This window comes from Phaseolus vulgaris, chromosome 10 (genome assembly GCF_051622355.1).
Source record: "Phaseolus vulgaris cultivar YP4 chromosome 10, ASM5162235v1, whole genome shotgun sequence".
Classification (NCBI taxonomy): Eukaryota; Viridiplantae; Streptophyta; class Magnoliopsida; order Fabales; family Fabaceae; genus Phaseolus; species Phaseolus vulgaris.
In genome coordinates, this window is record NC_143507.1 from 13,974,966 (window position 1) to 13,987,784 (window position 12,819).

Sequence of the window (12,819 nt, forward strand, 5' to 3'; positions counted from 1 at the left end):
TAATATAATTTGTGCTATATTTAATGTAATGTAATTAAAGTGTAATGTAATTTAGTCTTTTGTTAGTTTTTTTTTTTCTGAATGTTTTAGTTTTAGATTTTGCAATTTTTTTACGTAAAGTTTTTAATTTATGTAAAATATATGTAGGACCAAATATTTCAATCATGTACAGTGTACCAAATATTATATTGTTATATTGTTGTATTGTTCAAACGTAACTTGGGTAATTAATTTTGGTAATGCTACTTGCAGTTGTAACTTAGGTAATAACCATTAAGAGCACAATCCAATAAACACATACAATTATAAATTCAGAATAAAAAAAAAATTTGAATAGGACATATGTATAGGTTGAAATGATAGAGACTATGATGAGTCTTAGAAATCGTAGAGTGTAAAATAAAGAGATCTATTGGATAAAAAAAGTCACTGAAGTAATGCACCGCCTCCTATGTGAGACAAAAAGGCATCTATTCAGAGAAAACTTTAGGTAGTGTTTTAAAGATGAGCATACAAAAAAAAAATAATGTTTCATTTCGGTGTGTTGCATGTTGTACAATCATACTATGATACAATATAGCAGATTCATTCTTGTACTGGACCAGAGTGCTTAGAGCTCTGCACTCGATGGTCGGACCTCAACACCTGCCATAGACAGGTCAGCTCGGCTCTTGGGCCAAGTTGGCGGGCCATGTGATTGGGCCCCAAATGTATATATTAGTCCCTTTTCATATAACCCTTCATGCATGAGGCCTAGGTGGCTAACGAGGGGTAGTTATGGACCTAGGGGTGCGTTTAATGTACATAGGGTCTAGTTCAAGTAAAACATTTTCTTTTAAACCTAAGCCCATGTGTGTTAGGGCACATAAAGGTTAGGTTGCATGTATGCAGGAGAGAAGTGTAGCGCCACGTGGAGGGTGCCTACGTAAACAGACTGGACCCCTAATACTGGTACATGAGTTGGTAACCTGGTGGTTATTCTGTTATTATTTTATGCACTCCCTAAAGGAAAGATTTCATTCTGTTGCAGCACCGTGAGGGTGTGCCCTTGAATAGAATATTTTCCAGTTGAGTATGCTTTCAGTTGAGATTAGATTCTCGTGATAGAAAGTTGTTGCAAGAGGTAAGCTATAAAAGGGGCTTGAGACCCCATGTAAACATACGTTGTTTCTAAGACTGAAACTTGTTACTTCTTGTTTCTTATAAGCCCTCTACTGACTTGATCGTCGGAGTGCAATCAATAGGTAGGGCCCTCTCTGTCTCAACAGAGCCACGTTCCAACGTAACAAAAGGGAAGAGTAGATTCCAACGGAGTCAGAGCTTGTCTTCAGAGTCAACCGGCGACTAGGTGAACCGACAAAAACATTTGGCGCCCATGGGGCCCGATAAAACCAGGTCCCACCCGCAGTTGTGCTCAAGCTTTTAGGCGTGATGAGAAATACGAGGCAAGGTCTGGCAGGACCAGAAGGAAGTGACAACCCCACCATACAATAGCTCATGGAGACCAATTGCGCCCTTCAAGAGACAGTGACGGCATCCAGGGCTGACAAAGAGAGGCTCATGGCAGAGGTTCGAGCTGAACATGTACTTAGGCAAGACCAATTCAGGGCAGAGCTAGATGTGTCACGAGCAAGCAATGAGGAGCTACGCAAAGCCAACAAGGAATTGCGTAGGGACCTACAACGGCTGAGAGAGTGCTCCATAGGAGAGCGAGGCCCAACCATTCACGCAAGGGCTCGGAGGCAAGGAGAACCTTTGAAGAAGACCCGGAGGCCCATCTCACAGCATCTAACACTCAGATGATGATCTCGGGAGGAACGGATGCCATGCATTGCAAGATGTTCATGGGCACGTTCACAGGCATAACGCTACAGTGGTTCATTGGCCTCCCAGATGGTCACATCACCTCTTCCGATTAGTTTTCTGCATTGTTCAAGGAACAGTTCATTGTCAACCGAGCACAACCGCCTATCCCTTTCGACCTTTTCAGGGTGAAACAGAGGCAAGGAGAACCTTTGAAGGATTTCTTGAATAGGTTTGGGGTGTTCGTGGCAAAACTCCAAACCCAGGACGAGGCTTTGATGGTCCATGCCTTCGGGCATGGGATCATGTCAGGGCCATTCAGTGACTCATTGAACAGGAACCGGGCAAGGACCTTCAGAGAGATCTGGCGACGAGTTGTTGCCCACATCGTCATGGAAGAAGCTATAACAATAAAGCGCGGGAACACGTACACAGGGCAGGCCAAAACCAAAGAAGGCGATCGAGCCCAACCAATGAGAGTGCATGAAGTTGTGACCGAGAAGAGGTCAGACATCGGGCGAGCACCTTATGCGCCAAGAAAAAACCAGTTTAGGTCGAAGGCGAAGAGAGGTGATGACGGTAGAGGCGTGAGAGCTTGATCAACCGACCGAGCCCGACCTTTACCAGGCTAACTTGAGAGACGTAGTCCCACATGAGGACGATCCGGTCGTGATCTCGGTCGTCACTGTGGGAAGAAGAGTACAAAGTGTAAGAATATATGGCCATAAACAAGAGGGGGGTGAATTGTTTATAAGAGATTTTCGAAAACTTTTGAAGGTTTAATGAAATTTTGTGTAGAAATCCAGAAGAGGAATCAAGTTAGCCAAGAACACAAACTATTTTAAAGCAAAACACAGAAAAATAATCAGTTGTTTCTTCGAATCAATCGGTTGTTTATACCAGTTAAAACTTAAACAACTTAAAAACAGAATTTAAAGGAGTTCAGAGAAAGAGAAATGCACACAAACAGTTTATATTGGTTCACTTTTACAACAAGAGCTACATCCAGTTCCTAGAAACTACTAAGTAATCCACTAAGCAATCAAACCTGATTACAAAACACCACACACCAAAGTAGTGACCTTGAACCCCTAAAATAACACACTACCTTTGACAAACCACACCAAGAGTATGGATCTTGAACACCTCAAAAACACACAACACTCCTTGGCAATACAACAACAAAAATACAGAAGATTGAGAAAGGATTACACCTGATCAAAGTACAATCTGAAAAGAATACAATTGCAATCCTATTCCACTCTCACTTGAAAAACCAAAGCTTGATGTGAATCTTGAAAACTTGAGATCAAATATGTCAAACTGAATTTCTCAAAACTATTTCTTACTCTTTAGAAACATATAACAAACTATTTATATTTTCTAAAGATTGGTCAAAACATTTAATGAAGCAGCGTATTCAGTTAGAAATCATTTAAAACAGATTCACCATTTAAAACAAAATCATGTTAGGATTTTCAAAGAAACAACCGGTTGAAACTACAAAACAATCGATTGATTTAGTTTGACAGTTAAGTCAACCAAGTCAAAGAACTTTCAACCTTTTTCAAAACATCTAAGAACAAAACAACTGGTTGATTCGACAAAACAACAGGTTGTTTTTCATTTAGTTTGAAAAACATTTAATTTCAAAAAGGTTTTAATTCACATCAATTTTAGATTCAACAAAAGAGTGGATCACACTTTAATCTACCTAGATCTCACCCACACACAACAACAACACCAATCTTTCATCAAGCACCTTGGATTTGGATTCTTCAAATCTCTTGATCACTCTTGATCAAAATCTCCCCCCATTTGATGAAGACAAATCTCTGGTTGCTTGTGTTAGTCTTGTTTGAATATGAAACAACACCTGCAAAACAGAAACAATGCAATCCAGAGCATCTCTAATAGCATCTTATAGTTACACATCAACTAGTTTTCTACATAATCACAAGAATAGAAAACCAACCACAAACTATGCCAAAACACACCAAATCAAACATCATATGCAACATAAACTTAAATCAGAGTTATAGTAGGTTATAACAGTTTTAAGACAACACATAAACCATAGTCTCCCCCTATTTGTCTTCACAAATAGAATTAGGAAGAGATAAAAACAGAATAGTTAAAAAATAAAGCAATACTAGCATAGAATTTTAACAAAACTTGGCTTCAATCTTCTTTCCCATACTGCAGCTTAAAAAGTTGGTTTTGAACAACTTCAATCTATTCATCAAGGGTTTGAAAACGTGTATCCATGCTTTGAAATCTTTTGTCAAAGTTATGAAATTTTGTAGCACAAAGATCATGAAGATTCATTTGATTTTGAGCAAAGTTGTCCAACCTATGGACCATGAATCTCTCAAAAGGAGACATAAGAGAATTCTATTTCCTTGATTTCCAGCACTTGTTCCAGCACCAATGTCAGCAACAGGTTGATCTTCATTTTGAGTATCAACATCAACACCTTCAGCAACTTCTTCATCTTCTTCATCATGTTCACCATCCTTGCTTACCCATCTTCTAGCAATCTTGGTAAAACCGATCTTGCTTAGTGAACCATTGTTCACTTCATGTGTTGATTTCACCAATTCAGATGTTTCTTCCTCAAGACCTACTTCAAAATAGTTTAAGAATTTAGAAATCAAGATAACATAAGGATAATGATAGTCACTTAACCTCATATATTTCTGCATGTGTTCCTTGATGATATGTATTCAATTGATCTTGACTTTGCTCATAATGCAATATATGTAGACAAGATCTTCCTGAGTGAGAACAGAATGATTGCTCGCTCTTGGTGTTAGAATCCAAGTTACAATGAGAGCCAACAACCTTTCATTCAAGTTCAACCCTCCAACAGAACAAGTTCTTACTTGTGCTTGAGGATTCTTCGAACAACTTCTATAATACTGAATCTTGTTGAAATCTTCCACCACACCAATATTCCCTTTGTTGATTCTCAACCCAGCATACTTTAAACCAGTTACAACAGTTCATACCTCATGAGTAATCTCCATATCACACCTTTGACATGAGAAACAAGGTTGTTGCCAACAAACTTCAAGTTGGTGTAGAAAACCCGAATAAGATCAGGATAAATGTTCCCTTTCATCTCCAAGAACCTCTTTAGTAGTTGTTCTTTGAGAAGACTTTTCAATCAGCTGAAAGAGACAACTTTTGGGTTGTTTATCACTTTTCTACTTGTTTCAAATCGATATTTTTCAATCAACTCATTGTCTCAACGCCCTCATGTTCTTACAGCCCTGGTTTTTTTAATCCTTTTTTATGATGTAGGAGTGGAATCCATGATAACAAAATGAGAGAGAAAGAAAACAGAGAAAAATATGAGATGCAACAAGAGATGTGCCAATGGGTTGTTTTTGTGTAGAAAAATAGCTGCAAAGGGTTTTATAGCAAAATAGAAATCCTCTTTGATCCTTTGGTTGCAGTCGGTTTCAGTCTTCAAGAAGAGGAATTTGGTCCAAGCTTGCACAGTAATCACGTCAGCCCATACCAGAAAAACACATGGTTAGCACATGTGGATTTGATTAGTCATATAGGCACTTGAATTTCTAAGATATGGAACATATTCCTTTTATGGCAAGAAGTAACCTCTTCCTGAACCAAATCACACTCTTATGACTGCTTTATTGACTCATAATTCCTTTAAGATTGAAATTTGTAAAAGATAGAATGCATAAAGAAATTAAATCAATATTATGCAGTGCTATCAGAGAAGAAACAATCGGTTGTTTCGAGAAAACAATCGGTTGTTTTTCTGAAGCAGCAACAAATTGGAATTTTCAATAGCAGGGAAAATGAAAATGTAATTGCTCCACATATATTACAGTTTAGATGAAGATTTAACACATATTAAGAAAAGAAAAACAACAGAAACAAAGAAAGCCTTATCCTTTTGTCATAAAGCCTCTTCAATGAGTCATAGTGCATGATCAAGAGAACTTCTTTTGGCTTTTAAGAAGACTTAAGCTGGTATAGAATCCTTAGTTCAATTATAGACAAGATCTTTTCTTTCCAAAAGCTTGATCTGATGACTCAAGAGTCCATGCTTCTCTTAGTATTCCTACAACACAATAAATTCAAGCAACAAGATTTGGTCCCCTTACAAATGTGGTTCCTTTTACATTTATCACTGGGAACTTCAGAATCTTTTGGAATCCATCTCATAATACCTTTAGGAACAAAATATTTCCTAATTTTACAAAATCTAACAGAGTGGCCTCTCTTCATGCATTAAAAACATGTAACAACCGGTTGTTTCGATTTTTGAATCGGTTGTTTTTCTAGCACTTTTAAAAAAGGCTTTGAAATCCCATTTTTCTTGCTTTGAGGATTAAACCCCAAACCAAATTTTCCAAAAACAAATTTTTGGGATGCCAAGATAGTTTCAAAGTTAGATTTACCCTTTGAAAGTTTATCCACAGTTCTTACAAGATAGTGGACTTTACTCTCACGAGTTTTACAATTTTCACAAGCTTTTGAGTGACACAAGCAAGAAGAATTTTTGTAATGCATTTCAAGATTTTCAAAATCAGTTTTTGAATATTCTAATTCTTCTTCAAGTGTCTTGACTCTATTTTCAAGCCAGTTGTTCAACCCTTTCAACCGGTTGTTCAAGAGAGCCAATCAGTCAGCTTCCTCATGAGTTTCTTTAAAAGCTTGAAGCAATTGACTATAGTTTTCAGCATTTAAAAAGGCACAAGAACTTACACTGCTTGAATCATCTTCTCCCTCTACCATCAAATACAGATTGGCTTTTTCATCTTCACTTGATGAGGAGTTTGATGCGTAACTGGGGATCAGTGTACGCGCATCATGGCAGAGCTCCATGGAGGCATATGTGGAAGTCATGTCAAAGGGCGAGCACTCTCCTTGAAGGTCGTTCGAGCGGGGTACTACTGGCTGACCATGAGGGAAGACTACCTGAAGTATGCACATCGATGCGAGCAATGTCAGAAGCACACCGATTGGCACCATGCACCCCCAGAGGAGTTGTGATCCATACACAACCCTTGGCCTTTCCACACTTGGGGAATAGACATCTTAGGTCTGTTCCCACTAGCGATTCGCAAATGAAATACCTAGTGGTGGCCATAGAGTACTTTACCAAGTGGATAAAAGTTGAACCAGTTGCGCAGATAACTGCCCACAGGGTTCAGCACTTGGTGTGGAAGAACATCGTTTGTCGTTTTGGCATCCCAAAACGTGTAGTGTCTGACAACGACACCTAGTTCGCAAGCCAGCAGCTGTGCACTAAGCTCGACATCAAGCAGGTGTTCGCCTCGGTAGAGCATCCTCAAACAAATGGACAGGTCGAGTTCGCCAACAGAGTCTTGCTCAGAGGCTTGAAAAGGAGGTTGGAGAAAGCTAAAGGGATTTGAGCAGAAGAGGTGCCTTGAATCTTGTGGGCCTACCACACCACTCCATAATCCACCACGAAGGAAACGCCTTTTAGTTTGGTGTATGGATCAAACGCCATGATCCCTGTGGAAATCCAAAAGAGTTCGCCGCGATTCCAGAACTTCGTGATAGAAGAATCTAACGAAGGGAGGAAAGTGAACTTAGACTTACTCAACGAGGTGTGAGAGAAGGTATGCGTCAAAGCTGAAGCTTTGAGGAGAATGGTGGAACAAAAACAAAAGTCTAAGTTGAGACCTCGATAATTCCATATTGCTGACCTGGTGATGCGAAAGGTTCACCCCTACCAGTTGGAGAATAAGCTGTCCCCCAAGTGGACCAACCCATTCTGTGTGGTAGAGGCACTCGGAAATGGAGCTTACTGGCTCAATACTTTGGAGGGTGAGCTATATCCCAAACGTGGAATGGGGCCAACCTCAAGTTTTATTTTAATTAATATATTTTGTCGATCTTTTTGAACAATTTGAATAACTAAAGGGACACTTTTTTTCCCTTACGAGATTTTTTTAATGAGGTCGTCCAATGAAAAAACTATTCTTGGAAGATCTTTTTCCAAGATACTCTGTTAACACACAAGAAGGCGACTTGACCGGTATGTTATCCGAGTAAGCGCAATGTATGCATGATTGACAATTAAACAAGGTCTCATATTCCTCTGGTAAGATTTTGAGGCCTAGGTGACTTGACGACCATGCTATTCAGATGGGTAAACCTTTTCTCAGTAAGATTCTGAGTCTAAACACCCTGAATGGACTTAAGATTCTTTAACCAAGGGAAGGTAAGCCAACCCACCTTGGTGTTTGTGAAACCATCCAAGCTCGAGCACTCTATGGAAATGAAATAAGATTAACCCTGTGCGGTAGCAATGCACCACAAAGGTGTTGAGAGTAGACTTTCTGTGTGAGCCAACACCTAAGTTGTTGAAGATGGTTGCTGCCCCTTCAAGATTGTGTTTGATGAAGACTTATATGTAGTGTTTGATGAAGACTTTTATGTACATTTCATGTGTATTTTTGCTTTGCTTTAAGTATGTCTTAGTTAGTGCTTAGAGGTTGTCTAAGAGTGGGCTTTTTGCTAAGTAACTCACCTCATAACCACTGGCCATGTGATAAGAACAAGCATAAGTTTTCTTAAACTGTTTTTCACATGTTTTACACAAAAACACGTTTACTGCATAAAAATAAATCTGTTCTTTTCTAAATAAACAGATTCATTTTTTTTTCACTGATGCCTTGGCTAAGTCTTGTAAAAATTAGATTTTGTGCATCAGGTATTTTGACTATGTCTTCTTCTTTTCAAAACGACTGAGTTTCAAATAGTTAAACTTTCTCTGTTTTCATTTTGAAAAATAAATCTGTTCATCTGTAAATGAATAGATTCTTTTTATCTCTGGTGCCATGTCAAGCCTAAACGTTTTTCAGTTTTATCTCAGCACCAGAATGGTTGACTAAGTCTCCTCACTTAACAAATTCTCTAACTACTTTTGAAAATAAATCAGTTCATTTTATTTTCAATCAGTTCATTTTATAACAACTTTAACTGTTTTTCAAAATTCTGTTATAAGCTGGCTTTCTATAAAATGCAAACTTGTTTCTGAGTTTAACAACAATTCATACATTTGCAAAAACAAGTTTTGACAGCAGAGAGTTAAGTGTTTTCAAAGGATTAGCATTTGTTCTTCAAAGATTTCAAAAATCACAAAGTGCTTGTTCTTGGTTTGGTTACAAAAGCTTGGTGTGAGGTGCTGCTACTGTTCTAGCAATCTTGCCTACTGGTTTAAGGCAGATCTGTGTATCCTCAATCAGGTGTAGTCGTTTCACATCTCATTTCTTGTAATAGTTTGGTTGAACACTCTTCTTGATAGGTGTTCTTGAAGAGTGGGTGTGTGTGTATGCTGAAATAGGTTTTTTCAGCAAGAGTACCTAAGTTCTTGTAGGTTTCAAGAACAGTGGGAATTGTACTTGGTTGTACTGTGTGTTAGTGATTTCCACCTGTTGTTGGTGAAGACTGGATGTAGCTCAGTTGAGTGAACCAGTATAATTGCTTGTGTTTATTCTCTCTCACTCTCTGCAATTTCGTTTCTGCATAATTGATAAATCAGCAAAGAAATAAATCTGTTCAATTGAAAATAAATTTGTTCTTTCTGGGCACTGTGCATACTGTTCTTGATTTCTGAAAAAGTTGTTTTAATCTGATAAGAACATATAAAAACTGCTAAAAGCCACTGGAACAGATTGGCAGTGATAGGTTGCTCAAGAAATTGTTAAAGTTATCAATTGGACCTTAAACAATTGCTTAAAGTTGAAGCTTGCTGTTCTGTGATTCATTGTTCTTAATTTCTGGAAAACTGTCTGGTTTCAATAAGAACACTGATAATCTGTTAAAGGTTAATAAAACAGGTTGTGTGATAGATTGTCTCACTAATTGTCAAGCCCTTAACTGAACCTAAATCACATGAATTGGAATTGAGGGTTGCTGTTTTTGTGTTACACTATTCTTCAAATCTGATATCTGTGTGTGTGCATCTGAAAATTCTATCTGCATAATCTTGTGATTAACCTTGCTGAATTAAAAGCTTTTCAAACAAAAATAGTGCTGAAATAAATCTGTTCATTTCTACATAAATCGATTTATTTTCTGTAAAACTATGTTAAACACTTTTTCTGCGAGAAAGTTTTAAAAGGTCAATTCACCCCCCCTCTTGAACTTTGGCACTATTAAACCCAACATAAGTTAGATACTCTAAGCCACTAAAATCATTCAAGGGCATACTTGGCATAGAGATTGGCCCCAAGTCAGATGCTCAAGTCAACCCCAGCCTTGGGGAAGCATGTGTAAAGAAAGCGAATATACTTTCCAAGTGCATAAGTCCTGCGCGACCAAGTCGAAAAACCTAATCCCTTGCTCATAGCTAGTCAACGCTCGAGCAAGTGAGACATCCTTTGTGGCTAGAAAGTATGGGTCGTCCATGAGATAGCTCTGCCAAGAGCACTATGATTTACCATGCTGAATCAATGTATTACATTGATAAGGTGGTCAGTTATATTATCATCAGTTGATTAAGTTACGATAGTCATGTTTACTAAAGCATGCATTGTCGATACCCTAGTCGAAGTGTGACAAAGATAAACGAGTTAAATAAATAAAGGTACATATACATACAAAGGTTTAAGAAATTGTTCAAAAAGCTGCAAAAGGCAGTTGAGTACAGGAAGACTCAAGACAGTACTCCTCCTCATCCACCAATCGTCTATCTACCATGGTCTTGTCGAAACCAAGTTGAGAGAAATCCATTTCAGGGTAGATTCCCAAAGCTTGGGTGAGGACATCCTCAAAACCTGTCAGGTATGAGTTGGCAGCATCGTCAGTAAGAGCCTCCTTGACCTTCTCCAACTTCTCATCCTTTTAGACCATCTCTTCGCCCCTCTTGGCCAGCTCTTCTTTAAACCTTTCCACATCGGCCTGAAGCTCAACGTTCTTGTTAGATAATTTCAAGACCTCTTTGGACTTTTCAGTCAGGAGAGCCTTGGCTTCTTGCTGCGACCTCTGGAGCTCCTCACGAAGCTTAACTGTTTCTTGCGGGAGCCCACCAACTTACTGCGAGAGCTCAGCAACCTTGTGGGATTCCTTCTTGGCTGAGCCTTTCCATCCCCTTAGTTTGGAAATGGTCGGGCCTACCTCACTGCTTGCTTCACCAGCTGGTCCTCCTCCAAGCTCTTCAGTTTTTCTTTGGCATTGGTAGTTAGCAGGGTCTTCTCGAGGAAGGAAGAGGCATCCAAGGTAGGATCCCACAGTCCTCCCTCTGGCGCACTCACACCCACACTCTCTTGCACCACTATATCACGAAAAGGAGAAGGATTGGGTGGAGGAGCTTGAGGGGAAAGTGCACAGCCATCTGAAGCAGAGTGTTTAGCAGGCTCAGTGGCAACTTTTCACCTCCTCTTGAAGACAAGCCCATAGTAGCTTTCTTCATCATCGGAGGGGACAACCTCAACAACAGCCTTGAGCTTCAAGTCTTTTGTAGGGGAAGCTTGGACGGTTGCCTTCATATTTTTTGCCCTAGCCGCCAACTCCTTCTTGTTAAGCATACCCAGCATGTTGTCTGCATGAAAAATAGGGGAAATTCAGTAAACAAATATACCAATCAGCACCAACAAGAGTAAAGGAGGAAGAGATACCAATATAGGCTTTAAGTCCCACTGGGAGAACTCTTGGCTTATGAGGGTGGTTGTGTCAAAACCTTCAAGCTGGAGAAGAAGAGGCACACCTCTCGCTCTTGTTGGGGGCATTTCCTCCAAGCATCTGACACCTTAAAATCTCGATTTCTCAGTCCAATACAAGGGGAACCCATCTAGCAGAGTTGGGACCCTCTTATTGCAGCGAATCTTCAAGAATTTTCCCTTGAAACTCTTGTCAGATTGCTAGAAGAGTGACAACAAGGCTCTCCCAGCCACCCTGTTGAAGGACACCCACAGTTGGCGACCTAGGCATTTGTCCTCAAAGAAATGCAAAAAGACCTCTACTGATGGCAGATGGGCGAGGTGGGTGCAAAGAATGGAAAATCCCCGAACAAATGCCTAGCTATTTGGATGTAGCTGGGCAGGGGCAACATTAATTTCGGTGAGGAGTGCTTTCTCGAAGTTATACATAGGTAGATGAAGGAGAACGTTTTTGAAAACAGTGGTGTAGAAATAACAAAAGGGGCCATCTGGGTCCGAGGATTCATTGCAGCAGATCGGCTCATCCTCCTTACAGGGCACTAACTTAAGAATTTTTTGGACGCTCGCTTTTCATATAAAGCAGTATTTGCTCGTAGGAAGTGTACATAGAGGTTTCTCCTAAAAGGTTATTAGAGGCCCAGGGATACAGTTTTCGATAATCCATCACTCAGAGTATTTAAAACAAGAAAAGAAAGCAAGCACACATTCAGGCAATGAAAGCAACACGTGTTCAAGATTCAAGAAAGACAACGAAGCTAAACAAACACAACAATCAGAATCGAATGAACAGTCCAAGAATAGTTGATATGATGATAATGAAAGCATTAAATGATGCTAGTACATAGTTATGGATCAAAGGGGGTACCTTGGGTTGAAGAACGAGTCGAGGCAAGAAGGTTGCCCAGGTTGGGGAAGGAGGTCCAAAGAGTTTGAGTGAAGGCGCGAAGGCTTGGTGAAAGGAAGATGGAGCAGTGAGAAACGACTAAGTTTTTTGAACGTTATAAAACACAGTGTTGGGAAGGGCAAGCGACAATGTTTCCCAACCATTGATGAAAGGCCACATGTGCGCTCATGATAGAGTGTGGTGAAATGTCCACTCAGAAACGCTTCGTGCATCGTGCTGCATGCGCCACTACCCACAAGACACGTAAGTCACCAAGGGCGAGCAAGTAGCCTCTTTGCTGAAGCAAGCTCAGCTCGAGCTTGAAGGGCTTGTGTACTAGGCCAGAGCGCTCAGTGCTCGCTGGTCGGAGCTCAGCATCTGCCTCAGACAGGTCAGCTCGGCTTTTGAGGCAAGTTGATGGGCCATGTGATTGGGCTCAAGATATGTGTGTTAAGTCTTTTT